Source organism: Culex quinquefasciatus, chromosome 3 (assembly GCF_015732765.1).
Source record: "Culex quinquefasciatus strain JHB chromosome 3, VPISU_Cqui_1.0_pri_paternal, whole genome shotgun sequence".
NCBI classification, from domain to species: domain Eukaryota; kingdom Metazoa; phylum Arthropoda; class Insecta; order Diptera; family Culicidae; genus Culex; species Culex quinquefasciatus.
The window spans coordinates 75,507,143-75,532,172 of record NC_051863.1 but is presented as its reverse complement, the minus strand read 5'-3'; the positions used below and the strand labels follow the sequence as shown (position 1 = coordinate 75,532,172).

General features: G+C 36.0%; 1 protein-coding gene across 1 annotated transcript in view; it reads left to right on the top strand.

Moving 5' to 3' along the window:
* The first annotated feature begins 10,063 nt into the window (after positions 1 to 10,063).
* Positions 10,064 to 25,030, top strand: part of LOC6032741 (alpha-tocopherol transfer protein-like) — a 33,049-nt gene continuing 18,082 nt past the window's right edge. The window contains exon 1 of the mRNA XM_038263912.1: positions 10,064 to 10,248. The gene's annotated coding sequence lies outside the window, so the exon portion shown is untranslated. The remainder of the gene's footprint in view (positions 10,249 to 25,030) is intronic.

Below are 25,030 nucleotides of genomic sequence, written 5' to 3'. Positions count from 1 at the left end.
AAAATAACAATCATTAGGGGAAATATGCCCATTTTAATCACTCTAAGCCGTTCGACCAATTCTCATCACTTTTGCCGTTTTCCGCTATTAAATCAACATTTTCAGATATATCAACAATGGAAAGTTGCTTGCTCACTTTTATTTGAGATATTTATTACTTTGGAACAGTCAAAAACACTTCATGAAAGCTGTAATTCATGATCAAAGTGCTGATAGGCCGATAATAGAAATAGGCTGAGAAAGGGTATAGTTCCCCTACTTAGAAAAAGAAAATTAGCTAATTTCAAATGGTGATTTAGTCAAAGCTAAGATGGACTAACATTGGGCTGCAGTTTAGTTCGATGCATTAAGTGATATGCTTGTTAGACATTCTAACGTATCCTTCTTTTCTTTCATCAATGTTGGCAATCCGAAGGTTACTGGGGATTTGGTTTTATGGTTTTGATGAAAACTTTTGCAGATTGCATAGGAATGCCGTTATGTAGTCGTGGCATTCATTTCATAGTTCAATTGTTTCAACAATATTTTTTATGGAGAAGAGGAGAGATGTGGAGTGATACACCCTATTGCGATGTATGTGAGCGCACTCTATTGAATCGAGTCGAATAGGCCCTCGTACGACGGGCTTGACGCAGCCATGCACTGACAGCGCATGGACGCAGCCACACGAACGGTGCGGTGACAGCTGACAAAGCAGGTCCAGCTCCCGTCCTCTTTACTCGTGTGACGCTCGGTCGGATCGGATGTGAGTCCGCACCGATTCTCCCGGCGGGCGATTTCCCGAGTGGGTTTATAGACTCACACATTCTCGACAGTTACAGTGCGAGCACTCTGCAGCAGATCAACTACGTGACAAACGAGGATGGTCGGAGTCTAGATCTCTGCTTCGTTAGTGTACGTGACACTCGCCAAGGTAGTCGCACGTCATCCGGCTCTCATTATATCGGTCGACGGCAGCTGTAGCACCGAGTACCGAGAAGAGATCGCCCTGGTCCGATACAACTTCCGGCGCGCCGACTTCGAGAGTTTGTCCCGCGCCCTACGTTGTATCGAGTGGAGCAGCGTTCTGGACCCTGTAGACATCGATTTAGCAGTCGACACGTACACATGTATTCTGGGAAGACTGATTGAACAGTTTGTGCCGAAGATTCGGAAGGTGGTCTCCCATCACCTTCCTGGCAAACCCAAGAACTACGCCACCTCAAGACCCAGAAAAGAGCTGCTTTCAAGGTTTCCAACGGATCTGTACACTTACGCGACTACTATCTTCGGATTAATCACAGCTATCAACGATTGAGTCGCAGGTGCTTTGCAAACTACCAGCGCAAAATGCAGAAGAAATTGAAAACCGACCCGAAGAAATTCTGGAAATTTGTCAACGAGAGCCGTAGAGAATCTGGATTGCCGACTTCAATGCGGTTGGCTGACGATGAAGGAGATGATGCAGATAAAATTTGCCAGCTTTTCGCGAAGAAGTTTGCCGGTGTATTCTGCGCGGAGCCTATTACTGACGAGGAAGTCCGAGCCGCCGCAGAAAACGCTCCACGTCGGGATGAACTGCTGGCTTCGATCGAGATTGATGAAGGTACCATCCAAGCCGCTGCATCCAAACTAAAACACTCTTGCTCACCAGGACCGGACGGGATACCGTCTACCCTGCTGAAACGTTGTTCCTCCAGCCTATCGGCACCACTCTTACACCTGTTTCGTCTTTCGTTGAGCTCTGGAAAGTTTCCATGTAAGCAAGCTTACATGTTTCCAGTGCACAAAAAAGGCGATCGAACAAACGTGGAGAACTACCGTGGGATTTCCGCTTTGTGTGCCACCTCAAAGTTGCTGGAATTGGTTGTGATTGATCCGGTTTTGTCGCATTGCCGCCAAGACCTTGCTGATGAACAACACGGGTTCTTTCCGAAGCGCTCAACAGCAACCAATCTCCTTTGCTTCACCGAATCGATCATCAACAGCTTCGACGCCCACTCCCAAACCGATGCCATCTACACAGATCTGTCAGCCGCCTTCGACAAAATTAACCATCGCATCGCTGTTGCTAAGCTTGAGAGATTGGGTTTCCGAAAAAGCCTATTGGCCTGGTTCAAGTCTTATCTAACGGGACGTTCGCTGAGGGTGAGAATCGGAGACGCACTTTCCGATATCATCGAAGCCACATCGGGTATCGCGCAAGGAAGCCACCTCGGTCCGGTGGTATTCCTGTTTTACTTTAACGACGTTAATTACACCGTCACTGGACCTCGCCTCGTTTACGCGGATGACCTCAAGCTTTTGCTCGAATTGACAACTCGAACGACGCCGAAGCATTGCAGCGCGATCTTGACAGGTTTGCTGGTTGGTGCGAGGTGAACCGCATGATCCTCAACCCTGAAAATGCCAAGCGATCACGTTCAGTCGGAGACACTTCCCAGTAACCTTCGACTACCGTATTAATGATACTCTGTCGAACGGGTCACTCACGTGAAGGATTTGGGAGTCATCTTGGACACGCAACTCACTTTCAAGCAGCATCTGTCATACATAATCGCCAAAGCCTCCCGACAACTAGGATTGGTAATCCGCATGACGCGCAAGTTCACTGACATTTATTGTCTAAAGACCCTGTACTGCTCGCTGGTTCGATCCACTCTAGAGTACTGCTCGACAGTGTGGTCCCCGCACTACAACAACGCTGTTTGTCGCCTCGAAAGCATCCAACGAATGTTTGTGCGATATGCCCTCAGGCAGCTGCCGTGGACAAATCCCTTGCATCTTCCGCCGTACGAACAACGCTGCCGTTTGATCGACCTCGATACACTACAGCTACGACGAGACCTAGCCCGTGCGATGACTTCTGCTGATGTCCTACTCGGCCGGATTGATTGCCCTGATCTGCGTAACCAGATTCAGCTCCGAGTGCCTACCCGTCAACTACGCCACACGCCAGTTTCGAAGTTCCGTTTCGTCGCACCAACTACAGCGCGAATGGTGCCATCAACGGACTAAAGAGAGCGTTTAACAAAGTGTCCAGTGTGTTTAGCTTAGATGTGTCTCGTACTACGTTGCGTTTTAAGTTTGTGTCCTTGTTAAGATCTTTGTTACGTATGTAAATTTAGTTTTAAGTGCATCATTGGGGCAAAATAAGTGCGATTAGTGCGCTGCCCACGGGGACGCGCTGTCTTGTTTTTGCATGCTCATTTTCATTTCTATTGTGTCGCTGTTTGTGTGCTTAGGTGCGTGGTTATTATAATTAAATAATGGCATCATTAGTGTGCTGCCCACGGGATCGCGTTGTCTTGTTTTTGCATGCTCATTTTCATTTCTATTGTGTCGCTGTTTGTGTGCTAAGGTGCGTGGTTATTATAATTAAATAATGGCATCATTAGTGCGCTGCCCACGGGGACGCGCTGTCTTGTTTTTGCATGCTCATTTTCATTTCTATTGTGTCGCTGTTTGTGTGCTTGGGTGAGTGGTTATTATAATTAAATAATGGCATCATTAGTGCGCTGCCCACGGGGACGCGCTGTCTTGTTTTTGCATGCTCATTTTCATTTCTATTGTGTCGCTGTTTGTGTGCTTTGGTGAGTGGTTATTATAATTAAATAATGGCATCATTAGTGCGCTGCCCACGGGATCGCGTTGTCTTGTTTTTGCATGCTCATTTTCATTTCTTTTGTGTCGCTGTTTGTGTGCTTGGGTGCTTGGTTATCATATATAGGTGAAGGGATTTTATTAAATGATCATTATATTGCATTATTATATTTATTTGATTATATAACCACACTATATTATACACTTAACACATTATACAAAACACATATGAAACTGTAAACAGGAGCGTTTGGTACGGTATGTCCACGCATCCTTCCTCCCTGTAGATTCTGTGAAATGTGATCCGTTCTCAGAATCCTCTGCGGTAAACACAACGTAGTAGGGCTGGCCGCATTAATTTTTGCAATACATTTTCGGGTGTTCTCGGATGTACTGCAATTATTAATAATGACAAGAAAAGTGCTTGGGGCGTAATCTAATCACAAGACTTTCCAGCATGCTTTCATCGGACTGGCTGCGTTTGTGTTAGATTAGATTAGATTAGATTAGATCATTGGGGCAAAATAAGTGCCTGTTGAGAAGAAATAAACAACAAATAAAAAAAAATAATAAAAAAAATGCAGTACATCCTAGAATAACCGAAAATGTATTACAAACATTTAAGCGGCCAGTCCTACTTTGTTTTGCTTACCGCAGAGAGGATTCCGAGAACGGATCACATTTCTCAGAATAAACTGGGGAGGAAGGATGCGTGAACATACCGTACCAAACGCTCTGATTTATTATTGCATTTGTGTAATGTAGGGTCAGCACAATTTAGTTGGGACATAGTAATTTAACACTCTCACAATCTATTTTTGATTTTCAATTTGTTAATTTTAGTTAAAAAATGTTCACAATGGGCACAGTGAGAAAAAACTGACAAAAGCTGCCAATATCTGGCACAGAGAAGGGTGGATCTTTATTCTGGTTGACACATGAAAAAATCTGGCATTTATCTGGCGACCCTTCTAGCAAGCCAAATTTTGGCGGAACTAAACTAAATCGAACCTTGTGAATTACACCCGCCATATTGGTCACCATCTTGAATATCTAATTTGTTATAGGAAATCTTGCTAGATTATCGCGATATTCGGATTCAGGAGGGTCAATTTAGTTCAGATCTGTCATTATCATTATCAACATTTTGTACCAAATTTGCAGTAGCGGGCTCATGAATCCGTTTTCAAGTTTCTCGCAAATAAAACAAACACGACAAACTGCTAATAAATATGCCAACATTGATCGAATGTTTACGATTTGCATATCATGGCTAGTAGCGTTATGCCGGCTTGGCGAAGAGCTTCAAAAGCTCGAACATATGGACGACACTGCCTCAATAAGCTAGGAGGCAAATTTCAAGTTCAATAAACACTTGTACCACAGCTTAAGCCTTACGACAAGAGTACCTGGCACGTACGGCGAAATGAAATCCGTTTCGGGGCCGTTTTCTCGAAGGTCACCAAAGCTCATGTTTGCAGAAATTAATAGCGCGTGTAACGACCGTTTGCTTTTTTTTTGCATGCCAACCAACTCAGTGGGGTTAGTTGGGCTTATCAAAGGGGTCTTTTTTTTCACTGCCACCGCGTAACGATGAGCTGTCTGTAATTAGAACTGACAATCAAGCCCCCCTCAAGCGGGTAGATTGGGTGACCGCACGGGAGCAAACGAACGGTCATTCTGGCCTAATCAAGATGTAGGAAGTCTTGCATGACGGATGTTTGTTTAAATTTAAGATATTTTTTCTTTGCGTGACCCGCCCGAGTCAATTGTTATTATGATCAATTTTGAGCTTGACTAACCCTTAAGCTTAATGGTGATTGGCTATTCTGCGTAACTAATTTGGACACTTGCTTGGCAGTTCTGTTCAGCAAACGTTGAGTAGTTTTATTGAAGTTGTATGTTTTGATTTATTTTAGATGATGAGGAGACAGCAAAATTGCTTTGATTTGTGAACTATTACTTTAAAGTGGGTTGGTTGACATAGTTCGATGTTTTGATTAGCTTGTGAAAACTCTTTACTTTCATCCTATTTCAGCGCCATTTCATGCCAAACAAGGTGCACAAAAATGCACCAAGCACGTCATTCCTCGACAGACGGCCTAAAAATGCATTTGATATGTGCCGAAATTGATTCCTGTTTTTTCCACTTCACTATTTTTGAGCAAAAAGCAAAACAAAAAAATCCATCCAAAAGAAATGCTCATGAACATGAGGAAAACTGGCCTCGATGGAAGGATTTTCTTTCAATTTTCTTCCAGTGCTCCTCAACCAGTCCTTTTTTTGAGTAAATTTTTACTGGTACTACTGATATTACTTTTCTCATGAAAAATGTATATAATTTTTTATGTAATTTTAATCAAATTTTTGAGGACCACTGATCTTCTTTATGCACCGACCCGACATGCAGCATTTGCCACACCTGAATGTATGCTATCGTACCGTGCCGATTTGTATGAATGAAACGAAAATTGGAATGGCCACAGTTTGAAATAATCGGACAGCCGCATATCGAACGATTTTTTTGTTCGCCTCTTCAAATCATTTTCGTCTGTCTTTACTCGTCTGCCGGTTTTAGTTGTTGGTGAGGCAGATAATTAAATTGAATAACATCATGAAATTTGACAACGCTGTCGATTTTCGGTGGTCGATCGTTTGGCCGCACCTGATGACGTGAATTGCGATTGCTAATAATGGTGTGTGATTTGGAATGTGCTCGCGAGAAAGAGTACTCGTGGACAAGTGTTTTCAGTGAGCAAAAATAAAAAAAAATCAACTTTGTTGGCATGTCTCTTACTCAATAGGCTGAAATGACCCACATAAGCTGTGAATTTTTGACTGTAGAAAAGATTTATGGTCGTTGGAAAGGTGCGGTTTGTCAGATTTAGATGCTCATTATGAAGGTAACCTTGAATCAGCACCGAGATGAGCTTTCCGTTGCTTTTAACATGTGATCATCTCCGTCGGAATAAAATGATGATTTTTCAGGTTAGGTTCATCTACTTGTTCACACTCTGCATCCTGAACAAATGTCCAAACAACAAACAACAAACAACAAACAACAAACAACAAACAACAAACAACAAACAACAAACAACAAACAACAAACAACAAACAACAAACAACAAACAACAAACAACAAACAACAAACAACAAACAACAAACAACAAACAACAAACAACAAACAACAAACAACAAACAACAAACAACAAACAACAAACAACAAACAACAAACAAAAAACAAACAACAAACAACAAACAACAAACAACAAACAACAAACAACAAACAACAAACAACAAACAACAACAACAAACAACAAACAACAAACAACAAACAACAAACAACAAACAACAAACAACAAACAACAAACAACAAACAACAAACAACAAACAACAAACAACAAACAACAAACAACAAACAACAAACAACAAACAACAAACAACAAACAACAAACAACAAACAACAAACAACAAACAACAAACAACAAACAACAAACAACAAACAACAAACAACAAACAACAAACAACAAACAACAAACAACAAACAACAAACAACAAACAACAAACAACAAACAAAAAACAAAAAACAACAAACAACAAACAACAAACAAAAAACAACAAACAACAAACAACAAAAAACAAACAACAAACAACAAACAACAAACAACAAACAACAAACAACAAACAACAAACAACAAACAACAAACAACAAACAACAAACAACAAACAACAAACAACAAACAACAATTATTTTTTTCAATGTCTTATTTTTTAAGGGCGAGCTTAAAATATTTTTAAATGATTTAGAATTCAACGATCCAAGGAAGTGGCCAAAATGACGGTGTAGTAATATTTGAAAAGCAGACTGCAAAAGAAAACTAAAGAAAACTAAAGAAAACTAAATAAAACCAAAGAAAACTAAAGAAAACTAAAGAAAACTAAAGAAAACTAAAGAAAACTAAAGAAAACTAAAGAAAACTAAAGAAAACTAAAGAAAACTAAAGAAAACTAGAGAAAACTAAAGAAAACTAAAGAAAACTAAAGAAAACTAAAGAAAACTAAAGAAAACCAAAGAAAACTAAAGAAAACTAAAGAAAACTAAAGAAAACTAAAGAAAACTAAAGAAAACTAAAGAAAACTAAAGAAAACTAAAGAAAACTAAAGAAAACTAAAGAAAACTAAAGAAAACTAAAGAAAACTAAAGAAAACTAAAGAAAACTAAAGAAAACTAGAAAACTAAAGAAAACTAAAGAAAACTAAAGAAAACTAAAGAAAACTAAAGAAAACTAAAGAAAACTAAAGAAAACTAAAGAAAACTAAAGAAAACTAAAGAAAACTAAAGAAAACTAAAGAAAACTAAAGAAAACTAAAGAAAACTAAAGAAAACTAAAGAAAACTAAAGAAAACTAAAGAAAATTAAAGAAAACTAAAGAAAACTAAAGAAAACCAAAGAAAACTAAAGAAAACTAAAGAAAACTAGAGAAAACTAAAGAAAACTAAAGAAAACTAGAGAAAACTAAAGAAAACTAAAGAAAACTAAAGAAAACTAAAGAAAACTAAAGAAAACTAAAGAAAACTAAAGAAAACTAAAGAAAACTAAAGAAAACTAAAGAAAACTAAAGAAAACTAAAGAAAACTAAAGAAAACTAAAGAAAACTAGAGAAAACTAAAGAAAACTAAAGAAAACTAAAGAAAACTAAAGAAAACTAAAGAAAACTTAAGAAAACTAAAGAAAACTAAAGAAAACTAAAGAAAACTAAAGAAAACTAAAGAAAACTAAAGAAAACTAAAGAAAACTAAAGAAAACTTAAGAAAACTAAAGAAAACTAAAGAAAACTAAAGAAAACTAAAGAAAACTAAAGAAAACTAAAGAAAACTAAAGAAAACTAAAGAAAACTAAAGAAAACTAAAGAAAACTAAAGAAAACTAAAGAAAACTAAAGAAAACTAAAGAAAACTAAAGAAAACTAAAGAAAACTAAAGAAAACTAAAGAAAACTAAAGAAAACTAAAGAAAACTAAAGAAAACTAAAGAAAACTAAAGAAAACTAGAGAAAACTAAAGAAAACTAAAGAAAACTAAAGAAAACTAAAGAAAACTAAAGAAAACTAAAGAAAACTAAAGAAAACTAAAGAAAACTAAAGAAAACTAAAGAAAACTAAAGAAAACTAAAGAAAACTAAAGAAAACTAAAGAAAACTAAAGAAAACTAAAGAAAACTAAAGAAAACTAAAGAAAACTAAAGAAAACTAAAGAAAACTAAAGAAAACTAAAGAAAACTAAAGAAAACTAAAGAAAACTAAAGAAAACTAAAGAAAACTAAAGCAAACTAAAGAAAACTAAAGAAAACTAAAGAAAACTAAAGAAAACTAAAGAAAACTAAAGAAAACTAAAGAAAACTAAAGAAAACTAAAGAAAACTAAAGAAAACTAAAGAAAACTAAACAAAACTAAAGAAAACTAAAGAAAACTAAAGAAAACTAAAGAAAACTAAAGAAAACTAAAGAAAACTAAAGAAAACTAAAGAAAACTAAAGAAAACTAAAGAAAACTAAAGAAAACTAAAGAAAACCAAAGAAAACTAAAGAAAACTAAAGAAAACTAAAGAAAACCAAAAAAAAGACAAAAAGACAAAAAGACAAAAAGACAAAAAGACAAAAAGACAAAAAGACAAAAAGACAAAAAGACAAAAAGACAAAAAGACAAAAAGACAAAAAGACAAAAAGACAAAAAGACAAAAAGACAAAAAGACAAAAAGACAAAAAGACAAAAAGACAAAAAGACAAAAAGATAAGCTGGTCTTCAAAGTGCCCTTCCAAACAAAAAATAAATTAGAATCAGTAGAATAAATTGTCGTGTAATTGCATATCATGACTTGCAGACAACACTTCGACGATGACATCTATAATTTTCGCAGTTCCCACTCAAGAAGATTAAATCACCACACTAATGTCCACCTCTAACGTAGAACAATGTGTTCTGCACCGTGTAACCTTGCAACCAATTTAACCATGTCGGACATTCCGGGAAGTGAAGTCGCGCGGCCTTTACTGGTTAATGTGTCTGCCCAAGTTTACCTTCTTTGCTCTCTCGTAGAAAGCCCCCCCACCTCTGGCCGCTATTCCGCGCATAATGGCGCACGGAGTGGCGTGATCGCGATCGTTCCGAAGGTCTTTGGCAGAAGGGCAACCGCCAGCAAGAAAGCTGCGCACGAGCAAGTCCGGCCAGACACACACGAGATTTGTGCGCCGCCGAGAGCGATTCCACGCAACTCTCGAGGTTGAATTATGGAAAAAAGAGTTGGAGAAGTTGGAAAAAGTGGTTGTGGGTTTGAGTTGTAGTACTTCTTCATCGACTTTGCGTATTGAGCGGCTGCTTACTCGTTTTTTCCTCGCTTCTCTATTTAGCCTGTTGTTGCTGAAGTCGGTGTTGTTGTTTTTGTTGTTGCTGCACTTGAATATTGCAAAGCTTCTCGCGCGAGGCTCCGCCAAGCATGGTCGCAGTCTTGGCGCGTCCGTTGAATTGAGCCGTTCGCTTCTTTTGCGCGTCGCGATCTCTGGCAGTGCGCGCGTACTCGCATGCAAGTTGAGTGGCTGGTCGAGTGCAAGTCAGGACAAGTCCGAGCAAGTCGAGCAGTGGTCAGTGTGTGCGCAGGAAGCTTTACACAATTGGTACGCGAAATTCGGTTATGTTTGATTAGCAATATTAAAAGATTGTTGAATATTTGGAAAATATCAGGAAAAACAAGCAACAAACCCCCTGTCCAGTGACCACCACGTGGTCCCAACCAAGTGTTTTTGAGTGCAGAATTAAGGAGTGGTGTGTGTTGTGTGTTTTACGGCAAATTTCAGTGGTTTCAAATTATGGCCAAACAATTAAAGTCCGTGTGTGCCGTGTTGGCATTTGATGTGTGGAGTGCAGCAACGAAGGCTCTTACAGTCTTACAGTACACACCAAGTACATGCCGCTGGTGTGTGGATGGAAATAATAAACGAAATTAAAGTGAAAACATTCACCCTGGCCTAATAGTCAAAGTGATCCAAGGTGGTGGTGGTGGCAGCAGCAGCTGTTGCAGACATCGTCGTCGTCGTGTTGAAAGATGATATTTTCGAGCTTCCGAAAGGGGGAGAAAGAGTGCAGCAGAGGCTTGCTCGAAGCCACGGCTATGCAGCACGGATGCAATTTCAAGTTTCGCAGAGCGATGGGGGAAAAAATAGCATGCTTTGTGGAGTAGGGTGACCCGGAAGAAAAGAGGAAATCTGTGATTGATACGAAAAGAGTCAAATTTCACGTTTGATTGAATGAATATTGAAGTACAGTCCAGACTCGATAGTCAAATCTTCGGATAGTAGAATCACGAAAAAAAATTTGTTGCCTGGTTTTTGATTCTTGAGCTTGAATATGACCCCAAACATGCCCTAAAGTGATTTTACATTTTTGAATTCAAGATGGTGACCAGAATGGCGGTGTTGACATACTGAGAAAATGTATTTGGCATGCTAAAAGGCAATCAACAACTCAAATTTGACCAAAATAGGGTCACAGAACTCGAATTCAATGTTAAAAAGCAAGAAAGAAAAAAAAATAAGAATTTTGTTTGTTCATGGTTTGATTATCCGAGGTACCATACAAAATAATCGATAATATATATATAATCGATAATCAAAACTTTGGATAATCGAGTCTGGACTGTATAAAACAAAAAGCATTACCAAAGGTTGTATTTGTAAAGTTCAGTAAGTTTTTTCTAGCAAGAAGCCCACTTTTGCTTCGGTTTGTAAAAACAACTTTTCTCATCAAAAATCTTCAACGTTTCCTGCGTTCATATTAATTCAAAGCATGCTTTTTATTTTTGTGGTATTGGCGTGGACAGTACCAAGTTTACAATCTATGGCCTCAGGTGCAAATTAATAAAAAATCGAACCGCGCACTGGACTCACAATCCAGAGGTCGCCGAAGTCCTTGTAGATAAAAGGAAGACACTAGTGGTTTCTACTAGCAATAGTGGCTGACAGCTATGATGCCAACTTCGTTCGTATCATTAAAGTGCACAAGGTGGAGTAAGATGACACTTCAATGCATCTGTGCTATCTTATACTAACTAGATAGGAAAGCCAGAAAGCTTAGTACAAGAGAGCACAGAGGCATCGACTTGTGGCTAGAATATAAAGTTAGAACAATGTTCATTATTCTTTTTTGCATTCAAAAAACGAAATTCTTAATTAAACCTCCACGTATACATATCAACTAAAACAAATTCGGGGTAAATGTCTGTGTGTGTGGTTTGATGTTTATCAAAAATTGTCACTTGATTTTCTCGGCACTGACTGGAGCGATTTTGTTCGTTTTGGTCTCATTTGATCCATCGTGGGGTCCCATATTTCGCTATTGAAAACTATAAAGTTTAGTTAAGCACTTCAAAAGTTATGCAAAAAAACGATTATGAACGATCCGAAAGATTGCAATCCCGTCAAATTATACATTTTTGGAAAGGTAATCCATTCAAACGAGTACAAAACATCGAAGATCTGACAAACCTATCACAAGTTATAAGACCGATTCTTCGGCTCCTTTTCAAAAAATTCCCAAGTTTTTTTCAGCGTGTTGGCTGTAGTGGCACAATTAAAGAAGAAACCCCCCAATGTTATTACATATTTGAAAAGATAATTGATTTTCCAACATAGAAATGACATGCATAATGAACAATATTATACCTGTGCTTCTCCTGAAATGAAAATGTAGCGTGACGGGACAACATCGTAAAACTGGAATTTTAAAAGGCACACCAAAAAAATCGACACAGTTTTGCCAGATTGATTTTTTAAAACTTTTGCTCTTGTACACATTATCACAAATTGAAAAACGAATCTTTTGCTCCTTGAACTGAAAGATTTGGTTGAGATTTGAGTTTTTGCCAGCCATTTCTTTTCGTGACGGGACAACGAAAGGAGCAGATTTATGAAAAAAACTACTCTCCCATTCAATGACTTGCAGACCTTATTTGGTCAATATTTTTGGCATTTCAGATAAGAAAACGCATTTAAAGCACATTGCAATTATTAGATCATAATTTAAATGAAATTTTTCATATAAATAATCACATTGAAAATTGAAAAAAATGACAATTTGGTGTAGCTTCGCTAAGCATCGGTCATAAGCACTTTAGTCGATATAAGTGCTGCTTATACACTGTTTTGAGTCCGGATATAATAAATTTTGATGAAAACTTTGTTCGGATCTATCATGATCTTTTCCAACGCATCCAAAAGATTGAAGATCTGACAACCCTATCAAAGTTAAGGAAATTTAGACCGTTGCAAATATTTTTCAAAGTTTATGTCGCCCCCCTCTTCAAAATTCGTCCGAAAAATCAGGGGCAAAAAATATTTTTTCAAAAAAATATCAAAATTTCAATGGAAAAAAAGCAAAAAAGGCAATCCACTTTAACGACCCCTGGGTCTTTTCTGGTCTCTGTTGCAAGTTTCTGCTCATTTCTAGGCGTCCGAAGGTTATATGCGGTGAGTCACTCAAAACCTCTTTTACGCAAATGGACCGACGTTTTACTTCCCCATCCGATAGAAGGCGTGATCAGGCAAATCTCGTCTCGAAAAATGCCACCGGTCCCGTCTGGGATTGAATCGCTAACCACTAAACCACCGGACCCGACAATGGACAATGGAAATAGAAGTCTAATCAACTGAGAACAATCTTAAATGCCTTTTTTTGCATTGATAATAATATTAAACTTGTTTGGACTCGTTTAAAAATATTTTGAACTATTATTAAATTACAATGTACAGCACCGCAAAAACTGTTTTTTCTCGCAAAAATATAATTTTCGTCAGTATTAAGAAATTTTGGAAATCAATTATAGCAAAACAACTGGACAGGTGATGATGCATTTTAAAACACTTTTTTCATTCAAATGTTGACACCGTGGCCTGTAATTTCAGTTTTTAGCTTTTTTTATTGTTTTGACCCCCCCCCCCCCCTCTCGACTTTGATCAGAGTCGAGGGACATAAACTTCAAAAAATATTTGCAACGGCCTTAAGCGTTATTAACACATTTTTTTTAATGCGTATCTCAAATATTTTGATGGATGATGAATTTTGACGCATCCTTCCGCGGAATTTTGAGCGATTTTTCTACACGCACAAAAAAAAAAGTTGGAACGTTTTTTTTATTGCAAATTTTACAGATTTGGCCAAAAATCAAGTTCCGCAAAGTTATAAAATCATCAAGACTTTCCAAAAGTTCCCTCAAAAAATAATTGTCCCTTTTGGCTGAGTTATGCCCGGGAACCAGCGAGTTTAAGTTACCGTTGAAACATTTTTAAGGGGCAGAGAATTGGAATGTTAAATTATTTGTCAAACAAACGGGGTCAGTTTTTAGTTTGACACCCCTTTTACACGGAGTTCACACACACTACCAAACGCTTGTTTTGATAGTGTGCGTGAGCACCGTGTAAAAAGTGACAGTTCGTCACTTTTTAGTTTGACTTTAACTAACCAACGGGGTATAAACTAAAAAAAGTGTCAAACGAAAGAGTGACCAACCACCGGGGGTTGAGTGTATGTCCGCACCGTACCGTAATTTATTTTATGTTAAGGGGTTACATACATGTAGAAAATCACAAAATTTCATATTACAGAAAATTTATTAAATCAACTTAAAACATGATTTTCAATCACTCCTGAAAGTTTCATGAAGATATTTTTTGATTAAAGTTAGTTACAGACGATTTAGGCTGAAAATTTTGCCATGCGCAAAGCGAATTGTCAAACTTTGCGAGCGTTTTTTTTTCTGAACACCGAGTTGATTTACGGGTGCCACGATATCTCGAGATGGGATAGACCAAAATGGTTGAAATTTTGGGTGACGACTCGCAAGAATATGTCCGTGTGCATGACGAAGCCTGATTTTGAAATTTTGCATTTTTCAAAAAATACAAAAATTAAAAACTTTCGATTTTTTATATGAAAAACACAAAAATATTTTTATCTTTTTTTAGAATAAACTCTTTGAAAATTGGCTTTCGTCATGCACACAGGACCGGTTTGACGAGTCTTCACCAAAATTTTGAGCCGATTTGGTCAAGGAAGTGTTGAGATATCGTGGTACCCGTATTTTGAAAATGCTAACTTCATATAGCTGTATTTCGGCAATGATACAACCAAATGTCGTCAAATTTATGTTGTTAATAGTTGAAAATGTATATTTTAATGTCCTGAAAACAGATTTAAAAAAAGTTTGAGTTTGTGCTCAAAACATCCTCTGACATTTTTGCCGATCTACATGTATGTAACCCCTTAAGGCAATATTTAAGAAACTTCAGGACGAATTGTTCGATAACACCTGAGTTAGTTCATTAAATTAAAGCTTACCTCGTATTGTGAATTCTTACCGGCCAAAAAAATTATTTATAATCAAATTTGAAATTTACATAAATTATATCAATCAAAAATCGAAAAATTGCCTGATGGTTTTGTTATTAGGATCTTTACAGTTTTTTTAATATTTGGTAAAGCTACAACTTTGATTAGTGCGCTGACCACGCGGACGCGCTGTCTTGTTTTTGCATGCTCTTTTTCATTTCTTTTATGTCGCTGTTTGTGTGCATGGGGTGATTGGTTATTATAACTTATTGGACATCATAAGTGCAGTGCTTCAGGGGACGCGCAGTCCTTTTCTTTTCGCGATAATTTTAATCGTAAATGATTGTAAAAATTTATTCCAACTCGCATCGATCGATTTTATGAAGAGTAAAGCGTCATTTATTTACTATTTTTGAAATTTGCTCGCGTTATCTAAATTGTAATAATATACTGATAAGTCCAGCCCATAGCACTACTGCTCGGCTGGCACGCGTTCGATAAAAAAAAAACTTTTTAAATGATCAATTATCTATCTTTCCGCAGCCGGCTGCCTAAGATTTAAAATTTTCAACCGATAAACAAAATGCTCATGGTCATACCCATCTACTAACCCCCTCAAAACTCATGTGATACTTTGTCGGAGATGCAGTCGATTGGGCGGTCTCTATCACTCAAGTATCGGACTAACATTCCCATCCACTTCCCCGTGACCCTACCACTGGTCGTGGCCGGCGCCGGTATTGATCAGCATGATAGGGACCTTTGAGAAGTTGCGAAGCGAGGAAAGATAGCTCCCACTTATCTTCCACGGCTCGTGGATGTAACTTCTGGAGGTCCTGGTCAATAACGGAGTAGCAACTGCGGGTGGGCACCTATGCTTATGCTTATGCTTATGCTTATGCTTATTTGGTAAAGCTACAACTTTCAAATGAGTAAAAAAGAGAAGATTTAAAATGTAAAACTGGTAAATATTCCCCAAATACAAAGACGTCGAGAGTGCTCCGCTCCCTCTAAACCTCAACCAATCAAATTACTGGCGATCTTCTTGGAAATTCCAGTTGAATCGCATTAAATGAAAAGTTAGTTTCGGTAGGCAACCCGCTAGTCTGGCGCATTTCTGTTGATAGGTTATCGTTAGGCTTGATTGGCATCTTTATTAGTTGATTTGTTTTTTTTTTCGGTTTTCCGGTGGTCACTTGTTCCATAGAACTCTAAGCAGATAGGGTACGTTATCCATTAGTGGACCCCTTTCCTATAGTGGACCCTCTGAAGGGTTTTTGATGAAAAATTCAATAAAATCAGAATTTCAAGCATGTTGTTGTCTACAAATCTTTTATTTGGTATGTTCAGCATCATTTAAAACAATGTTGACTGACATTGAATTGTCCTTTTCGCCAAAATAAGTGTTTTGAGTTCGACATCTGAAATCAACCATGGCCACTAGCATTTTCACAACAAAACTGCATTTATATTTTATGATTGAATTAACTATCCAATCATTTTTTGACTGATTATTTAACTTCAGCAAGTCGAAATAATGTAAGTTTAAGAATCTTTACTAAAATAAAGCGAAGAACTGCCATTTTCGAGCAAAAATTAGGGGGGTTCAATATAGGACAACGAAAATCCTAACTTTTCCAAAAGTTGACCCCTTCTAATTTAACCTTTAAAAATAAAGAAAACTGCGAATTTAAGCAAAAGTTTTTCTTAAACATACAATAAATGCTTGTTGTTATCAACCTAATTGCACACGCAGAAAAATAAGGAATATTTGAATCAACAAAACGTTTTGTTGATTTGAAAATCATGATTTTTGTTGAATCAACGCTAAACGTCAAAGCAGCTTTTTCAAAACAACAAAAGACTTTTCTGGAATTGGGTACTAAAGCCCTATGTAAATTGTTATGTACAACGGTAAAAAACACGATTAAAAACCATTTCTGATAACTTTTTTTTCATTTTAATGCAAAAAAAAAAAAATATTGACAAGACAACATTTTTTCGATGGATCAACTATGGTCCCCTTGGAACGAGCTGTCTAGTAGGAGCTTTTCTGTCAAGAAGGACCGCGAGGATAATTTTTCAAAATTGATTTAAAAATCAATTTTAAACTCTTTGTGGTCGTACAAAGGGTCATTGTACTCAGAAAAATAAGCTTTATCGCTGTAAACAATAATATCAGCTATCTAAGTTTCATTTTAGGACCCAATTGAGAAAATCAAGGTTTGTTTCAGCGCAAAATCGGGGTTGATTATATTCAAAAAAAAATTTTGTTGGTTCAAACCTGCTGATTCTACAAAACATTTTTCTGCGTGCATATTTTTTCAATTATGAGTATAAATATAGCTGTTTTCATGTAAAAAGTATCAAAAATGCTGAAGCCGTAAGAATTTATAATTAATCAAAGCTATAGTAAATTGTACTTAAGTAAAGTATCATGATTGCAGTTTGAAAGGATATTTTCTAATAATAAATCAATAACAAAACATTTTTTTTTAATAAACATGCGTGGTTTTATTAACAACTGTAAACAAATTTTTTGTTAAGTTTCGGTCAACCATTTATGTTATTAATATGGTAAAATTTGCATCAAGATTACTTTTTTTTAATTATTTTTATGTTTACAGTGATTTCTCTGATATTGTTCGGAAATAAATCTGTTTAAATGTCTGTTAGGTTTTTTGTTGTTTAAAGCCAAATTTGTTAACAAAACATATTTGTTTATGATGAAAAGTTAGCAAAACCCATCTTTTATTCATTATATCTATAATTAGACCTACACCATGCATCAAAACATCAAATATCGGTTAAATTTGGTATAAAAAAAAAAACAGTTTGCCTATAGTGGACCCGGGTCCACAATCGGGTTATGGACCCGGGTCCACTATAGGAAAAGGGGGTCCATAACAAGCAAAAAAATCTTTTTTTTTCAAATGGCTATTTTTCTGCTCAAAAACAAATAACTGATGAAACAAATAGCCAAATTGTTCAAAACACTTCAGATTTCATTGTTTTGTACAAAGGGTTATGAAAAAGTGCTTATAATATTGAAAATTTGTGAAAAATGTGCTTCGGCTCTACTAGGGGGTCCACTAATGGTTAAAATACCCTATGTAGGTATAACAGGAGAAATTTCGAAATGTATAAGAAACAAAATATTGAAAATAGACAAAAAAAATGGTCACCCTACCCCGCATTTGGCAAGGCAGGAAGGCAGGGACAGCAGCTTAACCGCTTCCACCCTCCTGCCGAAGAGGGGGGGGAGAGAGGTGGGTGGTGTGTTGTTGGAAGTTGCGGTTGGTCTACAACATCAGAGCAGAGAGAAATCATGTGATGGAGTGTGCCTAAGTGAAATGCATTTCGCGTGCAATTTGCCGTCATACCATCACACAGGCAGTTGTTGTCGTCGTCGTGTGGCAAAGGGAAAAGCGCTGGAATTTTAATACACAAACACTTGTGGCGGCGGTGGCAGAGTGGAAGGGCTGCAGCTCGCGGAAAATTCGATGAACTGCGGCGGAATTGTGATTTGTGGATTGGAAAACAACGTGGCGCGCGATGCGTTTTGTCCGATGAATCGATAAGTATTCGAAGGGGATAAAAACGTGGTTTCGTTTCATTGGCGATCAGTTTTGTATCAGTTTTTAAATGACAAAATTTACCTAAAATTCCTTGCTGTTAAAATTTATTATGTTGTTTTTCCATAACAAGACTACATGCTTCTTTGAATTTATTTTTCCTTGCTCTTCTGAAAATTTATGCTTGCTTATTGATTGGCTACTTCAAAAGTTGGCATTGCTCAAAGTCAATTTCGCTGAAACTTTTCCTCCAGCAGAAAAGAAAAAAATCAAGTTGAAAAAGTATATGCATTGCACTTAGTATTTCCGTGAACGAGGGCCTGTTGTGATAAACATTGCACTTTTCCGGAATCGCCTCACCACAAAGAGCGGAGGAGAGAGCTCGGTGATATGGAAAATGAAAGAGAAAAGATAAACGGAAATCCTCGTTAGTTATTGGTGTTTCTTGGGTCAGTGCCAGCAGCCAGAAGCAGTAGAAAAACATCCCGTGTGATTGATTGCCTCGTCCATATTTGCATACAAAGTGTGGGGGCTCGGCTTGTCTATTTTATTTTTTTTATTTTTGTCGGTTTATTGTAGTTATGAAGTGGATTTTTTAAGTTTTCTTTTAAAGTTTTTTAAAAGAAACTCTCCTAACATCGTTCAGTTACGTGTCAAACCGATTTAAGTCCCAACTGCAAACCTTCACGACTTATCAAACATGCATCGTTGGGTATCAGCATTTGTTGCTTACACAACTCGATGTTTGTCCCTTCTAATAGCAGCATCTATCAAGATCGAACGCGGAAGCGATCCCCCCCACCCTTCTTGCTTGGCTTGACGACGCAAGCGTTGGAAATGAATACACTAACCAACGGACCTTTGATCCGACGTTGGTCACGACAGTGATTGCATAGCCTGGAACGACCAATTATTCCACAGGTGAAGGAGGTTGATTGCATCTTTTACGAGCAGGTTGGAAATGATTTGTTATTGTGATATCGTAAGAGGCAAGTTTAAAAAAATTATTTGTTTAAATTATTCAATTCTAAAAGCTTTAAGCTTTTAGCATGATACTGCTGTAAGTCAACCAAGCTGAAATCCGTGACATTTTATTTTTGTTTTACTGATTATGTCATAAGTGGGATTGGTTGTTGCTTGCCGCCAAAATACATTACAGATGAACACGTCTATATTCGATATTCGAGAGAGGACTGAAAGATCGCAGCTGTATTGACATGATTAATGTTTTTACATTGATGTTAAGTTTTTTTTGGTGTTTCTGTTTCAGAAAGCATCGAACAAATAGTGACACCAAGAGAGTCTTTTCAGTCATATTGAACTAACTTACTTAAAATCTTCAAAGTCGTCTCAAAATTTAATTCTTTAACAATTTTTTTTTCTCACAAATGAAAGTGAGTCGTAAACGTGCACAAAATTTTGCGGTAACTTTAGAATTTGAAGGATGATCTATACTTTTTAAAATTCCGTAATTGAAAGACGTAACTTTTGGTACCCAGAAAGTGTAGGTCACCGTCAAATCGCAGTTATTATTTTGAAAAATCGTATCTCAGAATCCTGTTAGTAAAACTCCGCCATTTTTCACTTTATAATTTAAATTTCCCGAGGAATCTGGTAAAAATATTTTCAGAGATAGGCTCTTTGTCCCGAAACTTCTAAAACAGCATACTAATAGTTTTCATATGACCTTTTCAAATGTCAGGCTAGATTTTTGAAACTTTAAATTAATTTTCAATCAAAACTTTTCTAACCACCTTTCATTTGCGTCCAAGAGAGCAAAATTCAGTTGAAATGGCATGGAGTTATGATCATTTGAAAAATGTGTTTTTTTTTCGAAAATCGACGAAAATTACCATTTTTCGGACTACCCTAGCACGGCGTAGGTCTCCCTAAAAGCAAACAATAACGTCATGATTCGAATTCCCGGACGCTTCGAAACCCGGACACTTCATTTTGTTTTATCAATTATTTGAATATAAGTTCGCATTATGAATGCCAAAACTGTGTTATTTGATGAACTCCAACATCAACTTTCATTTAAAGTTTGTTTGAACGCTATAGTTAATGCCAAAACAATCAAATACAATAAAATTATAAGTTTACCAAAAATGCGAAACATTTCACTTGAAATATTTCATAGGCGTTCGAAGCACCGGGAAGGCAAAGCAGAAATTTATGGTTACAATTTCCTTAAATTCTAGCAAATGTTTAGCGATTGTTTTGATGTTATCAGCTTATTTGAGACCTAAAGAATGCCATTCATTAACATTTCAGTCCAAATTTGTGCGATTCATAAGTAAAATCGAGTGTCCGGAATTCGAAGCAAAAGTGTCCGGATTTCGAATCAGCTTTTATCAGTGTCCGGGATTCGAAGCACAACAAGTCATCTTAATTTTGAAATTCTGATGAAAAATTGTTTGAAAAGACATATTTTGCATGCATTTTCTTGAAACTGACTGGTTATACTACATCCTGATGATATTTCTACATTTCCAACTTATTTCATGATTTTTTGCCAGCTATAACAAAAATGATATGCTACTAAGTGTCCGGATTTCGAATCATGACGTTATACGGGTCTAATTATTTAGACTAAGAAACCTCGACATCGATTTTGGGCCCGATATGATTACTTAGCTTTTGAATCATGCTGCTTTCGTGGGGAATTACTGGTAACGTTTAATTTTTGGATCAAATATAGCAGGATGTTTTTTTTGTGCAAATTTTGAATTATAGTTATTTGCTTATATCGGCGAGAAATACTAAACTAACCTAACACAGAATGAGGAGAGACAGAATTGAAGATCGCGACAACCATCTTTTCAAACCTTTTGTCACATGGTGTATAGATCCAAGCAGGACGCTGGCAGTTATAAGGGGAAAGGAGATGAAGAAGCTGAGGGCCACTCATTCTGAGTGTAATATTTGGTTGAAATAGCTTTTTAGGGGGTCTTCCATTAACCAACACAGAAGTATTCGGAGAATGTTCCACATAGTTGACACACGATAATTTCTTATCGTGTTTCGTCATGTATGGGACGACCTCTTAAAAAGCCAAATATTACACTTAGAATGAATGGCCCTTAACCTATTATTCACCTCTTTTCCCCTTATAACTGCCAGTGCCCTGAATGTATCTATCCATTATGTGAGAATATTGTATATTTTGAATTTTGGGACCGCAGATATAAAAAAGTTAAACCAGGAAAAAAACATTTGAAAAAAAAAATCATTGATATTTCAGTTTTCGGTTGTACCATAACAGTAATGAATAGGTATAAAGCATTTTGTGATTCATTTTGTACCAGCTTATACAGTGTAAAGGAGTTTACATCATTGTTTTGGAAATCTTTGGCGTGGTGATTTTACTTCAGGGGTGCTCAAAGATTTTGGAGGCCGGGCCAAATTTGAAGCTCAAATCTGGAGTTTTTTTTGAAAAGGTCCTATAAACCAAATTTTCATTTTTTGCTTTTTGGGTGTTTTTGAATACCCCTGACTTAAGGCGGTTCTAAAAACACCCAAAAAGCAAAAATTGAAAATTTGGTTTATAGGACCTTTTCAAAAAAACTCCAGAAATGAATTTGCGTGCCAAATTTACAAAATAGATTATTTAAAAAAAATAAATTTCTTTATTTTAATTTGAAATACCTAAAAATACAACCATACGTTATTTTGTTTTTAATTTCTGTATTTTTTTTTTGAAAATTTTCATTAAAAAAAAATTATAGAAAACATCGGTATTGTTAATATTATTGTTTAAGGTATTTGAAAAAAAGTTTGTAGCTAAATGTACTTGTGTTTTCAATTTTGATATTTTGAAAATGGTGACATGTAATCGTCTGAACAATGCATGTAACGACGTAATTTTATCTTTAATTTGAGAGGTGAATAATGAAAAATCGTTAAGAGCCAGGATTTTATCATTTCAATGAAAAAAAGTGTAAGAAGTGTTTTAAGCACTCGCAAAAGTAAATTGCAATCATTATTTTCAAAAAATGTAGATTCACGAAATTTCAAATTATCTTTGAATATACCCGAAAATGCTCAAATGATTCTAAACGCAGAAAATAAATAAATTTACATATTTTTTTTTTGAATTTTGAAAAAAAAGTTTTATTGGTTTGTTCTATGTCAAATTAGAGTGTTTTATAAATATTTCAAGAAATGTTTTTAGTTTCACTCACATTGAAACGTGTGAAATTGTTTTTATTATTATGATTTTTGAACAAAATATTTGTGTCCTAAAATGTGGATCTAAATACTGATAAATCATTAGTTTTTAATAAAAAAATGTAGAATATTAGCATTAAAAGTTTAAAATAAAACTTAATTTTGAAAAAGTACAGAATCATTTTACAAGTGATCAACGGGCCATTTTACATGATCATTCAAAATGGGTCCACGGGCTACTTTGGTCACCCCTGTTTTACTTTTTTCATGGTACTTTGCTTATTTTTACATACATTTATAGGGTAAGCTAGGGTTATGATTCATTTTATTAAACGGTACTTTTTATGCCAAAATATGTATGTAGAATTTTTTCCAAAAACCAAAGCTTCGCACTATTTTAATCAATTTTAGCTGCCTTGGACGCAAATTAAAGGTGAATAATTGGAAACATAGTTTGAGTACCGAAAAATCTTCCATTACAAATTGAACTTTAAAATGCCGTTTCAACGATGTATGGTCCAAAGAGCCTATGCCTGAAAATATTTTTATCGGATTCCTTGGGAACGTAGAATACTCAACAGGAATCCGATATAGGTTTTTTTTAAAATAATTTTCCATACAAATTTGGAGCTGTCCATGCAAAAATGATAAATGAAAATTCAAAAATCTGTATCTTTAGAAGGGATTTTTTGATCGATTTGGTGTCTTCGGCAAAGTTGTAGATATGGATAAGGACTACATTGAAAAAATGATACACGGAAAAAAATGGTAAAACTTGTTGTCACTAAAACTTCATTTGCAAAAAAAACACGATTTTTATTTTTGTTATTTTCTGATATGTTTTAGAGGACATCAAATAACAACTTTACAGAAATTTTCTGAACGGGCTAAAAATCTTTGACCGAGTTATGATTTTTTTAATCAATAATGATTTTTTTCAAAAAATCGAAAAATTTGTCGCAACTAATTTTCAACCTAATTTTTTTATTTAAAATCGAATTTGCAATCAAAAAGAACTTGAGTGAAATTTTGATAAAGTGTATCGATTCCAGGTTTTAGCCATTTTTATGTAACTTTCTTGAAAATAATCGCAGTTATTCATTTTTTTGAATTACTGCCCATGTTTGCCCACTTTTAAAAAACATATTATTGAAAATCTGAGAAAATTCTCTATATTTGGCTTTTTTGAACTTTGTTCATACGATCCTTAGTTGCTGAGGTATTGCCATGCAAAGGTTTAAAAAAAAAAATGATGTTTTCGAAGTCTCACCCAAACAACCCACCATTTTCTAATGTCGATATCTCAGCAACTAATGGTCTGATTTACAATGTTTTTTAAATCAAGACTTACATTTCAGAAGGGAGCAATTCTCTGAGATTTCGGTCATTCGATTTTTTAATCCGGCTGAAACTTTTTTGGTGGTTACGGTATACCATTTTGCCATTTTGCATCATTAGTTTGTCCATATAATTTTCTTTACAAATTAGGTAGCAGTTCATACAAAAATGATATATGAAAATTCAAAAATCTGTATCTTTTGAAGGAATTTTTTGATCGATTTGGTGTCTACGGCAAAGTTGTAGGTATGGATAAGGACTATACTGAAAAAAATGATACACGGTAAAAAAAATGGTTGATTTTTAATTTAACTTTTTGTCACTAAAACTTGATTTGCAAAAAACACTATTTTTATTTTTTATTTGTTTTAGGGGACATAAAATGCCAACTTATCAGAAATTTCCAGGTTGTGCAAAAAATCTTTGATCAAGTTATGAATTTTCGAATCAACACAAATATTTTTGAAAAAATCGAAATATTGGTCGCAAACATTTTTCAACTTCATTTTTCGATGTAAAATCAAATTTGCAATCAAAAAGTACTTCAGTGAAATTTTCATAAAGTGCACCGTTTTCAAGTTATAGCCATTTTTAGGTTACTTTTTTGAAAATAGTCACTGTTTTCCATTTTTTTATATGTTTGCCCACTTTTGAAAAACATATTTTTGAAAAGCTGAGAAAATTCTATATAATTAGCTTTTTTGAACTTTGTTGATACGACCTTTAATTGCTGAGATATTGTCATGCAAAGGTTTAAAAAGCAGGAAAATTGATGTTTTCTAAGTCTCACCCAAACAACTCACCATTTTCTATCGTTGATATCTCAGCAACTAATTGTCCGATTTTCAATGTTAAAATATGAAACATTCGTGAAATGGGTCTCGTGGCGCAGGGGTAGCGGCTTCGGCTGCCGATCCCGATGATGCTATGAGACGCGGGTTCGATTCCCGCCTTATCCACTGAGCTTCTATCGGATGGTGAAGTAAAACGTCGG